The following is a 15,937-nucleotide window of genomic DNA, read 5'->3' as shown; positions in this document are numbered from 1 at the left end:
AAAACAACAACAAAAAAAGGGGGGGCTGGGATTGTGGCTCAGCGGTAGAGCGCTCCCCTAGCAGGGGCAGGACACGGGTTCGATCCTAAGCACCACATAAAAATAAAAGGCATTGTGTTGTGTCCATCTACACCTAAAAAATAAATAAATAAAAAAATATTAAAAAAAAAACAGTCAGAAACCCTTGAAATGAAGAAAACAATAAATAAAATAAGAAACTCAATAGAAAGCATAACCAACAGACTAGATCACTTGGAAGAAAGAATGTCAGATAATGAAGGCAAAGATTACAATCTGGAAAATAAAGATGATCACACAGTGAAGATAGTAAGAAACCATGAACAGAACATCCATGAATTATGGGACAGCATAAAAAGACCAAATCTCAGAGTTATTGGGATAGAGCAAGGCACAGAGTTTCCAACCAAAGTAATGCACAATCTCTTCCGTGAGATAATATCAGAAAATTTCCCAAGCATGAAGGATGAATTGGAAAACAAAGTACAAGAGGCTAACAGGAGATCAAATATATAAAATTACAACAGATCTACACCAAGGCACATTATAATAAAAATTCCTAGCATACAGAATAAGGATACAATCTTAAAAGTCGCAAGACAGGAATCAAATCACATCTAAAGGGAGACAAATTTGTATCTCAGCAGATTTTTTAATCCAGTCACTCAAAGCCAAGGATCATGGGACAACATCTACCAAGCTCTGAAAGAAAATGGGTGCCAACCAAGAATCTTATATCTAGCATAATCAAGCTTTAGATTTGATGATGAAATAAAAACTTTCCATGAAAAACAAAAGTTAAAAGGATTTACACCTTGAAAGCCTGCACTACAAGAACGTTTTTGGCAAAATATTCCACAAAGAGAAAATAAAAAATGATGATGAAAATCCTGTATTACACTACAGGAAAAACTAATCAGAGGAGAAACCAAGTAAAGTTAAATATCAAAAATATACATAAATGGCTGGGAATTAAAATGTCTCAATAATAACCTTTAATGTTAAAGGCCTAAACTTACCAATTAAAAGACATAGACTAGCATATTGGATTGGAAAAAAAAAAGACCCAACAATATGCTGCTCCCAAGAGGCTCATCTCAAAAAAAAAAAAAAAAAAAAAAAAAGACATCCATAGACTGAAGGTGAAAAGTCGGAGAAAATCATACCACTCACATGGACTGTGGAAGCAAGCAGGGGTTCATCCTTATTTCAAATAAAGTAGACTTCAAACTAAATTTAATCAAAAGAAATAAAGAAGGACACTGCACACTGTTCAAGAGAACCATACACCAACAAGACTTAACAATTATAAATATATATACCTCAAACAATCTATGTTCATCAATGTTCATCTATGTTCATCAAAAAAACTCTTTTCAAGTTCAAGAGTCAAGTAGACCACAACACAATAATTTTGGGTGACTTTAACACACATATTTCACCATTGGATAGATCTTCCAAATAAAAAATGAATAAAAAACTATAGAAATCAATAACACAATCAATAACTTAGACTTAACTGACATATATAGAATCTTTTATCCTTCAACAAGAGAATACACTTTCTTCTCAGCAGCATGTGAATCCTTCTATAAAATGGACCATATATTATGCCACAAATCAGCTCGTAGCAAACATAAAAAATTAGAGAAACTAACCTGCAATCTATCAGATCATAAGAAATTAAATTAGAAATCAATGATAAAATAAGAAATAAAAGCTACTCCAACACCTGGAGACTAAATAACATGCTATTGAATGAACAATGGGTTGCAGAAGACATCAAGGAGAAGATTTAAAAAAATTTACAGGTGAATGAGAACACAGATACAACATATTGAAATCTCTGGGACATTATGAAGACAGTTCTAAGAGAAAATTTCATAGCATGGAGTTCATTCCTTAAAAGAAGGAAAAGTCAACAAATAAATGACTTAACATTACATCTCAAAGCCCTAGAAACACAAGAACAAATTACACCAAAAGCAGGAGAAGACAAGAAATAATTAAAATCAGAGCTGAAATAAATAAAATTGAAACAAAAGAAACAACTGAAAAAAAACTGACAAAACAAGAGTTTGGTTTTTTGAAAAAATAAATAAAATTGACAGTCCCTTAGCCATGATAAAGAAGAGAAGGAGAGAGAAAACTCAAATTACTAACATATGTGATGAAAAAGAATATATCACAACAGACACTACAGAAATACAGAAGATAATTAGAAATTATTTTGAAAATTTGTACTCCAATAAAATAGAAAATATTGAAGGCATTGACAAATTTCTAGAGTCATATGATTTGTACAAGTTGAATCAGTATGATATACACAATTTAAACAGATCAATTTCAAGTGATGAAATAGAAGACACCATCAGAAGCTATGAACCAAGAAAAGCCCAGGACCAGATGGATACACAGTTGAATTCTACAAGACCTTTAAAGAAGAACTTATACCGATAGTCTTCAATTTATTTCAGGAAATAGAAAAAGATAGAGCACTTCCAAACTCATTCTATGAGGCCAATATCACCCTGATTCCAAAACCAGGCAAAGACACATCAAAGAAAGAAAACTTTAGACCAATATCTCTAATGAACATAGATACAAAAATTCTCAATAAAATTCTGGCAAATTGAATATAAAAACATATCAAAAAGAGTACACCACGATCAAGTAAGGATCATTCCAGAAATGCAAGGTTGGTTCAACATATGGAAAACAATAAATGTAATTCATCACATCAATAGACTTAAAGATAAGAGCCATATGGTCATCTAAGTAGATGTAGAAAAAGCATTCGACAAAATACAGCACTTCTTCATGTTCAAAACACCAGAAAATCTAGGGATAACAGCAGCATATTTCAACATTGTAAAAGCTATCTATGCTAAGTCCCAGGCCAACATTGTTCTAAATGGAGAAAAATTGAAAGTATTCTCTCTAAAAACTTGAACAAGACAGGAATGCCCTATTTCACCATTTCTATTTAACATAGTTCTTGAAGCACTGGCCAGAGCAATTAGACAGATGAAAGATATTAAAGAGAGAGGTAAAGAAGAACGCAAAGTAGCTCTATTTGCTGTGGATGTAAGTCTATACCTAAAAGACCCCAAAAATTCCACCAGAAAACTTCTAGAACTAGTAAATGAATTCATCAAAGTAGCAGGATACAAAATCAATTCCTAAATCAAAGGAATTTCTGTACATCAGTGACAAATTCTCTCAAAGAGAAACTAGGACATATACGCCATTTACAATAGTAAAAAAAAAAAAAACATGAGAATCAACTTAATAAAAGAATTGAAAGACTTCCACAATGAAAACCACAGAACACTAAAGAAAGAAATTAAAGAAGACCTTAGAAAATGGAAATATCTGCATTGTCCTTGGATACACAAAATTAATATTGTCAAAATGACCATAATACCAAATGCACTATACAGATTTAATGCAATTCTAATCAAAATCCCCCCAAGAAAACAGTCATGAAATTCATCTAGAAATATAAGAGACCCAGAATAGATAAAGCAATTCTTAGTAAGAAGACTGAAGCAGATGGCATCACTATAACAGACCTTAAATTATACTACAGAGCAATAGTAACAAAAACAGCATGGTATTGGCACCAAAACCAATGATACACAATGATACAGAATAGAGGAAACAAAGACTAACCCACATAATTAGAGTTATCTTATATTTGACAAAGGTGCCAAAAACGTATACTGGAGAAAAGATAGCCTCTTCAACAAATGGTGCTGGGAAAACTGGAAATCCACATGCAACAAAATGAAATTAAATCCCTGTCTCTCACCATGCACAAAACTCAAGTCAAAGTGGATCAAAAACCTCAGAATTAAACCAAAGACACTGCACTGTGTCTATTAGAAGAAAAAGTAGGCCCAAATGTCCATCATGTCATATTAGGCCCCAACTTCCTTAATAAGACTCCTAGAGAATTAACATCAAGAATCAATAAATGGGATAGATTCAAACAAAAAAGCTTCTTCTCGGCAAAAAAAAAAAAAAAAAAAAAAAAAAAAAATCAATGAGATGAATAGAAAGCATACTTATTGGGAACAAACTTTTACCACACACATGTTAAATGGAGCAATAATCTCTAGAATATATACAGAACTCAAAAATCTTAACACCAAAAAAAAAAAAAAAATCAAAAAATGGACCAAGGAACTGAACAGACACTTCTCAGAAGAACATATACAATCAATAAACAAATACATGAAAAAATGTTCAACATCTCTAGCAATTAGAGAAATGCAAATCAAAACTATTCTAAGATTTCATCTCACTCCAGGCAGAATGGCAGCTATTAAAAATACAAACAACAATAAGTGTTGGCGAGGATGTGGGGGAAAAGGCACATTCATACACTGCTGGTGGGACTGCAAATGAGGGCAGCCAATACATAAAACAGTATGGAGAATACCTGGGAATGGAACCCTCATTTGATCCAGCCATCCTACTTCTTGGTCTATACATAAAGGACTTCAAAATAGCATACTACAGGGGCATAGCCACATCAATGTTTATAGCAGCACAATTCACAATAGCTAAACTGTGGAACCAACCTAGATGCCCTTCAGTAGGTGAATGGATAAAGGAACTGTGGTATATATAAACAATGGAATATTATTCAGCATTAAAAGAGAATAAAATCATGGCATTTGCAGGTAAATGGATGGAGATGGAGAATATAATGCTAAGTGAAGTTAACCAGTCCCCAAAATCCAAATGCCAAATGTTTTCTCTGATATAAGAAGGTTGATTCATAGTGGGGCTGGGGTGGGGCATGGGAAGATTAGACAAACTCTAGATATGGCATAGCGGAGGGAAGGGGAAGGAGGGCACAAGGGCGTAAAAAAAAGATTGTGGAATTAGATGGACATTACTACCCTAAGTACATATATGAAGAAGACACGAATGATGTGAATATACATTGCCTACAAGTGGAGATATGAAAATTGTCCCATGTATATGTAATATGAATTGTAATGCATTCTGCTGTCATGTATAATAAATTAGAATAAAAAATACACAAGACCCATGAGACTTCTTTCAAGTTTGTTTACAGTGTATAACAAGAAAGACCATGTGAGCTGGGCAGGTGCCTCACACATGTAATCCTGATGACATGGGAGGCTGAGGCAGGAGGAATGCAAGTTCCAAGCGAACCTTAGCAACTTAGCAAGGCATTGAGCAACTCAGAGAAACCCTGTCTCTAAATAAATTATTTTAAAAGGGTTGGGAATATTGCTCAGTGGTTAAATGTCTCTGGGTTCACTCCAGAAGGAGAAGAAACCCCGTCTCTAAATAAATTATTTTAAAAGGGTTGGGAATATTTCTCAGTGGTTAAATGTCTTTGGGGAGGAGGAGGAGGAGGAGGAGGAGGAGGAGGAGGAGGAGAATTGTGGACAATTAAGTTGTTTCCATGGATCACAGCTGTGTTGCTATGGATATGAGTTAAGCTCCTGCTAATGCAGGGATAGGCAGTGAAATGCCTGGATTGTGAGTGCTGTCACCTCACCAGCCCATCCTAGTTTAATGGTAACTCACAGTGGCAACAGTGAGCAGTGGCACATGCCTGGAGGAGGTAAGTGTCTGGGGACATGTCCTGGAAGGGCTTGTCTTCCTTGGGCCCCTGCTTCCTTCCCTTCTCTCTCCCCCTCTCCCCTCCTTCCTTCCCTTCTCTCTCCCCCTCCCCCTCCTTCCTGGTTTCATGGGGTCAGCAGTGCTCCTCTGCTGCTCCCTTTCTCCCTTCAGCACTGATGCTCCGCTTCACCTCTTGTTTCACACTCACCATGACTGAGGCTCTGAAACCATAGGGCAAAACAAGCTTTTTCTCCTCAAAGTCGTTTTTATTGTATACTTTGGTTACAGTGAAGGCGAGCTGCCTATCATCAGGGCACAACCATAGCACTCCCACAGGGCAAGGGGAAGAATTGTGAGGATGCTGGGTGAGATGTAGTTTATCAGTTTTCAAAATTATATGGATTATGAGAAAATCCTTTCCATTTGGGAAGTAAAACAGCATGAAGGCTTGCAGAATGGGGTCCTGCATTGCCAGCCCCCAGTGTCCCAGGGGTGGTGCCAGCCTGCAGAGGCACCTGAACTCCATGACTCTGGCCCTGGGTCACCAGGTGCAGCTCCCCACCAGCCCCAGCTGCTGGCAGAAAGGCCAGAGAGAATGCCCTCTGGAGCCCTGAGCTTCAGCTCTGGGGGTGCTGCAGGATCATGCTGAGGAGAATGTGGGTGAACACAGACTTTCTCCAGTTTCCAGTTTATATTAAGTTCATCTTAAGTGATATGTAAAACAAGTATGCATATGAATAGGTTCCACATGATGTCCTGATGCACAGATACTGTGTGACATTCAATCAGATATATATAATTACTTTTGACATTATTAAAATTATCTTTATGTCAAATGTTGGTAAATTTTATTTCTTATCAATTATTCAGAACACTAACAAGGAAAATCCAAAACATTAATGCTATGGGTGGGCATTACGGCAAAGTTGTATTCCGAGTTGACAAAGTCATATTCTATTGCTTTCAGGGTTAAGCAAGTGTGGGAAGCACTGTTTCTCAGGCTGCTATATAGAAATCCTGTATTTGCCCCTTTCCTGGCAGTTTTCAGGAGCAGCTCTTACAATGTTGAATCCTCAGTCAGTGCCTGATTGTTAAAGTCACATGACTGCACCAGTGTCCATCACCCAACAGTCTCCTCCCAGTCCCATGACTTTCCTATTCCTCAGGCTGTAGATAAACAGGTTCAGAAGAGGTGGGATCATGGTGTACAACGTAGCCACACCTTGTCCTGTGCAGGGGAATGCAAAGAGTGTGGCCTGGTATAGGTGGAGAGGATGGTGGCATAGAACAGGCTTGTCAAGGCCAGGTGGGAGGAGCAGTGGAAATAGTTTTTGTCTGTCCTTTGCCCGGCAGGATCAAAACTCCACTCACCATGACTGTGTACTTATACTGGGTCGTGTCCTGACAGATCAGGGGCAGCAGAGATGGAACCTCAAAGACCGAGTGGTTGACATGTGGGGACCTGCAGAACGGAAGCTAAAATACGTACTGTGTGTGTTAAAGAGCTGATGGCACTGCTGCTCTACACGCCTGTGAGCATGCAGCCAAGGGTTTTCTTGCTCGTGAGCATGAGGTAGTGTAAAGGATGGCTGAATAACCCTTGTAGGACATGACACAGAGCAGCAGGGCTTTCATCTGCCAAGACTCAAGAACACAAAGTTTGGATCTCGCAGCCCCAAAATGTAATGGTCTTGGTATTGGACAGGAAGTTAGCTGCCATGTTTGGGACAGTGGTGGAGATGTACATCTTGTCAGTGTGGGAGAGCTGGCTGAGGAGACAACCCGTGTTGTGTGGAGCCGGGGGCTCACCCTGATCATGTACATCAGGGTGGCATCAGAGCTACAGAAAGAGGCTGGCCTTGGCAGCAGAGAGAGGGGCATCCACCAATAAGTCCAAATCTGTCCTGGGACTTTGGTTTCTTGCTTTCATGGCTTGAATTGAGATATCAGGGCAGAGAAGACATGAAAAAGTCCACAAGACACTGTTGGTGCCCTTGGAGGGAATCAGAATTAATAATTAAAGAGGATAGGCTTTATGAAATCACTTTGGGTGAATATAAGTCTCTTGTATGACTTCTCTATCTATTGAAAATGCCTAGTTTTGCTCTTTTGAGTTTCTTATTTGTACTTTTGAGTGAATGTAATAATAGACCAAGTGAATGTGGTACGGTGTGGTATTTCAATGCTTGCCTCCAGTGTGTGCAGAGCAAATCAGGGGAATTCGCCTCTCCCTCTCCTAACAATTTCTTCAAGTTTGCAGCCTTCCAGTCCTGTCTTGGTGAACTTCATGAATGACAAGGGCCAAAATTAAATCAAAGATGTTCATTGATGGCAGAATTAAAATATGAAGTAACAATATAATGTATTTAGGTGATCTGTTTGCAGAAAGTTTGTTCCCTTTGGCATATGCCTTTCGAGTGATAAACTGAAGCATTTTTCTCTTGATGTGAAAACATTCTGGCCCTTGGTGCTCTCATGTAAGTTGCTGATTTAATAAGAATGAGTTGGTAAATAATAGTATGATTTTAAAAGAAATTTTATTTTATTGTCAATTTCTCCAGTTATAAATATGGAAAAAAGCATTAATATAATCTAAGTGGAAGTAACAAATAGACTTTAGCATTAATTTCTTCTTATACTTATAAGCAATTTTATAAATTTGCCAAGAAAAAAAAATGTACAGGAAAAAGGTTTGAAACATTCCAATTTAACTTAACATCTATTATACTTTGACTCATGTACATAAAATCAATGACTAATTAATTCAAAGCTAAATTTTGAAAGAAAATTTTGCCTTTTTTCCAACACAAATCCTGACTTTCACATTTCCAGAGATATCTAACACCTCTTAACTACACAGAGAACATGATAAAAGCATTTAGAAAAATTTTATGGAACTAAATCCTGTGCTCTCAGCATTTATTGGGTCTTGACTCTGAACACAACACTCTGAGAGGGGTCTCAAGCTCAAAAGATATCTAATGATTATAGTTAGGCTAAAAAAATCTATTTATTTTGCAAATTTGGAAACTAAGGAAAAAACTGCTAAAAGGATTTGGTATGTTGATTTGTGAAGCTGGAATTATACAGAAGCTGGAATTATACAGATTATGCTATCTTATTAGGAATAGTCTAAAATATTTGCTCACTAATAACAAACACTCAATGACATAAAATGTTTTAATATGATTATTTAAAAAAATGGTCTATGTCACAAAATAGGTAGAAATAATATCAACTGATGTTGGTTCTTATAAATAAGTCCATGAAAACTCAATCTGTACCTAACCCTAACCCTAACCAAATAATGATGTAAGTATTTTAATGAGAATCTAGAAAGGACAGAATGTAGCCAAAAGGAAGAGTGAGCTCTGTTTCCAAGACAATTGTCGAAAGGATAGACGAATATAAGATCTTAGAGAAATAAATCAATGAGACCTTAGAAACAATAAACAAGATAGAGGAGCAGAAGGTAAGAACATTGAAATTACACAATAAAATCCATTACCATATAAAAACACATCCTGTGTTCTATCAGGTGTGCTGTCAATCAGCAGTACAGAGAAAACTTCTACAGCACAAAAAGAAAAAAAGGGGGGGGGGATTTCAATTCACCTAGAGACCCCCAGACAAAAGGCACCCTCCACATGGAACCTCACCTGGAGGAGGTGATGACATGCTGAGAGGAGCTTCCTGGGTCCTCAATCCTAGGGAGCCCCTCACCCTCTTCACCCAGTGTATAGGTTCTCCCTTTGGGTGAAAAAGCTCAAGGAAAAGAAATACAAAAATGAGAAATTTCTATGATAACACATTCAGATTATCTTATGTCAATCTCCAATCCCCAAGGTAAACAATAGTTGTGTACTTCTGCTCCATTAGGTCATGGCTCAGACTGTCATTCTGAGTGGAACAACTTAAAATAACACCCACAAATAAAGCCTGTGACCAGCCCTCCCAAGAACTTGGACAGGGAGAAAAGAAGCAATTTTAACAATTCAGCAGGCCATGGTCCAGTTGGACAAGCCGAGCACTGCTAAAACCACAAAGAGTCAGCTATACATTTCTTCTATAGCTTTACCAGTAAGTGATTGGATTGGTAATGGCTGCTCAGAAGAGTGCCTTCTGTGGCACTTCTATCATCACACAGTATGCAGTTGACCTCATGTCAAAAACTGAGCTGTAAATTTTGCCTTTACTAGAAATCCCTCTCCTAGCAATGTAAGCTAGTTAGTTGGTTGCACTTAGGGTGCTAGTAGAGTGGTAAGAGCCAGCACTCAGGGCTGTGGTACCTGCTCTCACCCTGATGTCACCAGGTGATGAAAACTAGCTGTAACAATGGCAGAGTGCACAAATCCTAGCCCTACCAGGGAGCCAAAAACCATGTGAGATGATATTTTAGCAAAACTGGTTAAAATTTCCACTGTCTTTGCCATTTTCAGAATGTTTACCTATACTACAACCTTGTCTCTTTCTAAGAGCATTGCTGAGAGTAATGAAACATAAAGTGCACTTCTGAATTTTGAGGTCAAATTCAGAGGAAAAAGCCATGCTTGACACACAGATAAAGAATGCATGTCCCTTCAGGTGGAGGCCACAATGTCTAAGAAGCCTGGTCCTGTCACCCTGAGGAGGCTGCCCCCACTGAGCTGACTTAACTCTACCTGGAACCAGCTAAATGGTCAGTGATTCCCTTGATGTCCTTTTTGCAGATGTCACTAGATACCTGGGTAATGGCACAGCCCATCCTGAGTCGGAATCCAGATAGTGAGCACACAGGCAGAGAATGCAGTGCACACTAGGTAAGCACTCACATCACACAGCTACCTGGAAAGTGCAGATGAAGTGTGCACACGTCCTCTTCTCAGCCTGACCAGTGGGACTGTGGGTTCACTTGTTTGAGCAGACAGCTGTATGTGAATTCAGAGACTGTGGGCAAGTTCCAGCAAGCCTTGCCTTTAAACAAGAGGACAAGTTCTGGAAAGATCTCTTCTTTCAGACTAAGGATATGTTTTTAATATTTATTTTTAGTTTTTGGCAGTCACAACATCTTTATTTGTATGTGGTGCTGAGGATCAAACCCTGTGCCGCACGCATGCCAGGCCAGCCCGCTACCGCTTGAGCCACATCCCCAGCCCCCATATAGGTTGTCTTTTGCTTTATAAAACACTGTTTAAAAATCATTGCAATAGAGATTTATATAACCTCTTCCAAAAACAGTTTAAAAATTCTAGCTGTAGAAATAAAATAGGTTAAGATCCTGGAGGTAGGTCTGCAGAACTGCACAAGGATTCCCTGCCATTTCACTTGCAGATGGTGGTTAGAATGTCACAGAACGTCTTCTTTGAAGAGCTTTCATTTAAAATTACACCATTTTTCAATTATGTCTGCTAAAAAGATATGAAAGTAGAAACACATATCTAAGAAATGAAGCTACTTCATATGACCTCTTGGAGTAGACAGCCTAAGCTTCCAAAATCTCCAAGTTGAGCACATTTTAGTAGCCCTTTTCACACTGTGAGTTTATAAGACAATTGCTTTTTGGTTCCAGACTGTAAGTGTTAAACTTAGTATTAAAATTCTCAGTGCACAATGGAATTTAAACAAAATATTGTGATTTTCAAGGCCAGTGAAAGACGCTGGTGCCTCAACTTCAATGGGCTGGCTTCCTGGTGGAGACACAGCCGCACTAGGCTCCTTTTTCTGCACTCCTGGGAAAACTTAGTCTCTACTCACAATTAAACCTCAGGTACCCTGCGCGCCTCCTACCCGGTGCAGACCCTGCAAATGCTGATCTGCCCTTGTCACCGCCTCCTCTGAGTGACCCTCGCAACCGCTACCCTGCTGCGCCCGGATCGGAGCGCCATCCTCGCGGTCCTCGTCTCCTCTCAGCCTGCACCGCGCCTGCGCTCCCAGGAGCCTTAAAGATGGAAATGACAGAAATGACTGGCATGTCTCTGAAACGTGGGTGCCTTGCTATGGAAGAAGATGACAGTGCGGCCCCAGCTGAAGACACAAAAAACAGAAGGGCTCTGAATGCTGTCTGACCAAAAGACAAGGTGGGCTGCAGAATGATGGCTTACCCAACAGAGAAAATGTGCCTGGGCCACCAGAACCTGTAAGTGCCAAGAGAGGCAAAATGACTACTGATGATCTGTTGGAGGAAGAGGAAGAAGAGGAGGAAGATGGCCTTTCAGAGGAGGGGGAGGAGGAAGAGGAACAGAGTTTTGCAGACATGATGAAACATGGACTTACTGAACTTGATTGTGGGCATCACCAAGTTTGTAAGTTCTCATCAAGGATTCTCCGGAATTTTAAAAGAAAGATACTCTGACTTTGTTGTTCATGAAGTCAGAAAAGATGGACAGATCAGCCATTTGGATGACTTGTCTATTCCAGTGGATGAGGAGGATCCTTCAGAAGATGTATTTACAGTTTTGACAGCTGAAGAAAAGCAGCAACTGGAAGAGTTCCAGCTTTTTAAAAATAAGGAAACCAGTGTTGCCATTGAGATTGCAGATGATCAGCTGGTCATGAAATCAAGTTAGTATGTCTTACGATCAACTTTTTTTTTTTTTGTCGGGGGATACCAGAGATTGAACTCAAGGGCTCTATACCACTAAGCTACATCCCCAGCCCTATTTTGTATTTATTTAGAGAGAGGGTCTCACTGAGTTGCTTTAGTGCTTCACTGTTGTTGAGGCTGGCTTTGAACTCGTGATCCTCCTGTCTCAGACTCCTGAGCCGTTAGGATTATAGGCGTGCTCCACCAAGCCCTGCTTTACAATCAACATTTTTAATTATTTTTTTTTATTATATATGATAGTGAAATGCATTACAATTCTTATTACACATATAGAGCACAATATTTCATATCTCTGGTTGTATACAAAGTATATTCACACCAATTCATGTCTTCATACATGTAACTTTGGATAATAATGTCCATTATATTCCACCATTATTTCTAACACCACGCCCCTCCCTTCCCTCTGCCTATCCAGTTTGTCTATTCCTCCCATGCTCCCCCTCCCTACCCCACTATGAATCAGCCTCCTTATATCAGAGAAAACATTCAGCATTTGTTTTTTTTAAGATTGGCTAACTTAGCACTATCTTCTTCAACTCCATCCATTTACCTGCAAATTGCCATGATTTTATTCTCTTTTATTGCGGAGTAATGTCCCATTGTGTATATATGCCACATTTTTTAATCCATTCATTTATTGAAGGCATCTAGGTTGGGTCCACAGTTTAGGTTTCATGAATTGTGCTGCTATAAACATTGATGTGGCTGTGTCCCTGTAGTATGTTGCTTTTAAGTCCTTTGGTTATAGACCGAGGAGAGGGATAGCTGGGTCAAATGGTGGTTCCATTCCCAATTTTCCAAGAAATTTCCATACTGCTTCCATATTGGCTGCACCAATTTGCAGTCCCACCAGCAATGAGTGTACCTTTTCCCCCACATCCTCACCAACACTTATTGTTGTTTGTCTTCATAATAGCTGCCATTCTGACTGGAGTGAGATGAAATCTTAAGAGTGGTTTTGATTTGTATTTCTCTAATTGCTAGCAATGATGAACATTTTCATATATTTGTTGATTGACTGTATATCATCTTCTGAGAAGTGTTTGTTCAGGTCCTTGGCCCATTTATTGATTGGGTTATTTGTTTTTTTGGTGCTTAGCTTTTTGAGTTCTTTATATACCCTAGAGATTAGTGGACTATCTGATGTGTGAGGGGTAAAGATTTACTCCCAAGATGTAGGCTCTCTATTCACCTCACAGATTGTTTCTTTTGCTGAGAAAAAACTTTTTAGTTTGAGTGCAATCAGCATTTTTTAATGGAAATAAATAAAATAGAAAATATCTTTGTATTGAGTATAATGTTAGCATTTTTTTGTGAAGTCTTTTTTTTTAAATATGGCCTGTATACCCATTTGTGCTGTTAAGTAGAAGTAAAATGTGTTTCTTAGTGTGAGATGCTCTCAAAAACTGAAATGTTGTGTAACCAATAAATTTACATTTTGTTTATATATAATTTTTTTTAAAACGCAGGTGCACAAAGAAAATGACACTTCATTAGCACCATGGTCTGCCCTCCATAAAATACAGTCAAATTTAACTCAAAATAAATGATAAAAATCTACTTATTCAAATGAAATATAGATACTTTTTAACTGACAACTTTAAAAATAATCCTTATGTTAAGGAACACTTAAGATATGCACATAGATTGACTCTCTGATTAACCAAATGATGTATGATCTTTACAAATCACAAATTTATGACACATCAAGGAATTACATAACACAGGATCTGGACTGTTTTACATACTGCATCTTTTATATCTAAGAAGACTCTTTAAAGGATGCTAATGATCATTTGAAGTGGGAAACTCAAATGTCTAACTGCAAATAAACTGATATGAACAAACAATCCAACTTCAATAGTTTAATACTCTTAGACATCTATTATCTGTCAATTTCTGTGGGTTGCATGTTGAACACAGCATACTGGTCACTTTCTTAAGGCTGGCAGGAATGAGGCCTGACCTCAGAGACACCTGGTCCCTCCTTCTCCCATTTTCATCTTATTGGCCTGAGCAATTCAGCACAAGTGCTTTTTTTGACTCAAAATTAATTCAACTTTTATCTGCAAAACTCCTTCACATTTACCCAAGAGCACTGCTTAGTGTGTTTTACCCATCAACTCTGCCAATTCCTGAGGAGAATCAGGGCACAGCCCCCATCTGCAGGGAACAAAAGGCCAGATCACCAAGCCTGCAGGAGGAAGTCCCCTGGGGACCCCAGAGCCCAGGGACTGTTGCAGCAGCCTCCCAGGCACTTTTGTTGACTCTGAAGATTGAGTAGATAGGGTCCCTTAGTGTTTGCAATATAAGCCCTCCTTGACTTTGTGTTGTGATTAGGGAAGCCAGAAATTAACCTTGAGGACTATCAAGAAAGCAAGTAACAATTAATGCTGGATAGGATGCAGGAAAAGAATTATACACTCATACTTTGATGTTGGGACTGCAAATTGGTTCAATCACTCTGGAAAGCAGTGTGGAGATTCCTTAGAAAACTTGGAATGGAAAAACAATTTGACCCAGTTATTCCACTCTTTGGTTTATACCCCAAAGACTTAAAATCAGCATACTACAGTGACACAGCAGCATCAATATTTATATCAGCTTAATTTACAATAGCCAAGCTTTGGAATCAACCTAGGTACTCTTCAACAGATGAATGGGTAGAGAAAACGTGGTACATATACACCATGGAATGTTACTCAGCTATAAAGAATAATAAAATTATGGTATTTGCTGCTGAATGGATGAAACTGGAGAATATCATGCTCAGTGAATTAAGCCAGTCCCCCCCAAAACAAAAGTTGAATATTCTCTCTGATGTGTGGATGCTAACCCATAACAAGGGAGGCAGGGAAGGGAAGTATAGAAACTCATGGGTCAGTCAAAGGGGATTAAATGGTGGAGTGGGAATAGAACACAGTAGAATAAATCAGACATATGCTCATATATGAATACATGAAAGTATAACTCCACATCATTTTCAACCACGAGAATGAAATAAAAACTGCAATGGGTTACACTCCATTTGTGTATAATATGTCAAAACACTCTACTGTCATGTGCATCTAAAAACAATACATAAAAATATAAGAAGTGAGCCTTGATGGTTTATCAGTAAGTGTGACCTGACGTTTTCCTCTTGCAAATTTTAATATTCCTTTTTTGTTTTATATGGTAGGACTACTACAGTTTTATTTAGTGCAACCAGAAAACTTACAAATATTAGATCATGTATGTTGAAGTAAATTTATTTGTTGATATCTTCATTTGCTACCAAAATGTTATTTTATATAGAGCCTGACGAACTGATTATTAACAGTGAAGAAAAATTTAAGTGTACTTTTTAATTCAATATGTAAAATGCATAGCTAGGCTGAAGCATGCACACGTTCTCTTTTTTATATAACTCCCACAGGTTTGAAATAATGAGAGAATCATTTAAATGCTGTTGATTAAGTTTCTATTTAACTTTAGGTGCAAGTGTATACCTAGTGGTGGAGAACTTGCCACATTCTCTTACCTTTCTTATAAAATTTAGAACTTCTCAAAATTCATGCACAATATATATAAAGTCAGAAGGTATTTGAAGAGATAGTACATACTAGATTTTAAACACACATATATACATAGTATGTATAACATTATGTCATAATATGTAAGAGTTGACTACAGATGCAAAAAACTTAAATTAAGAAAAATAGAATCTAATAATATGTAAAG

Source organism: Marmota flaviventris, chromosome 5 (assembly GCF_047511675.1).
Source record: "Marmota flaviventris isolate mMarFla1 chromosome 5, mMarFla1.hap1, whole genome shotgun sequence".
Classification (NCBI taxonomy): domain Eukaryota; kingdom Metazoa; phylum Chordata; class Mammalia; order Rodentia; family Sciuridae; genus Marmota; species Marmota flaviventris.
The sequence above is the reverse complement of the archived record's forward strand: the minus strand, read 5'-3'. Positions refer to the sequence as shown.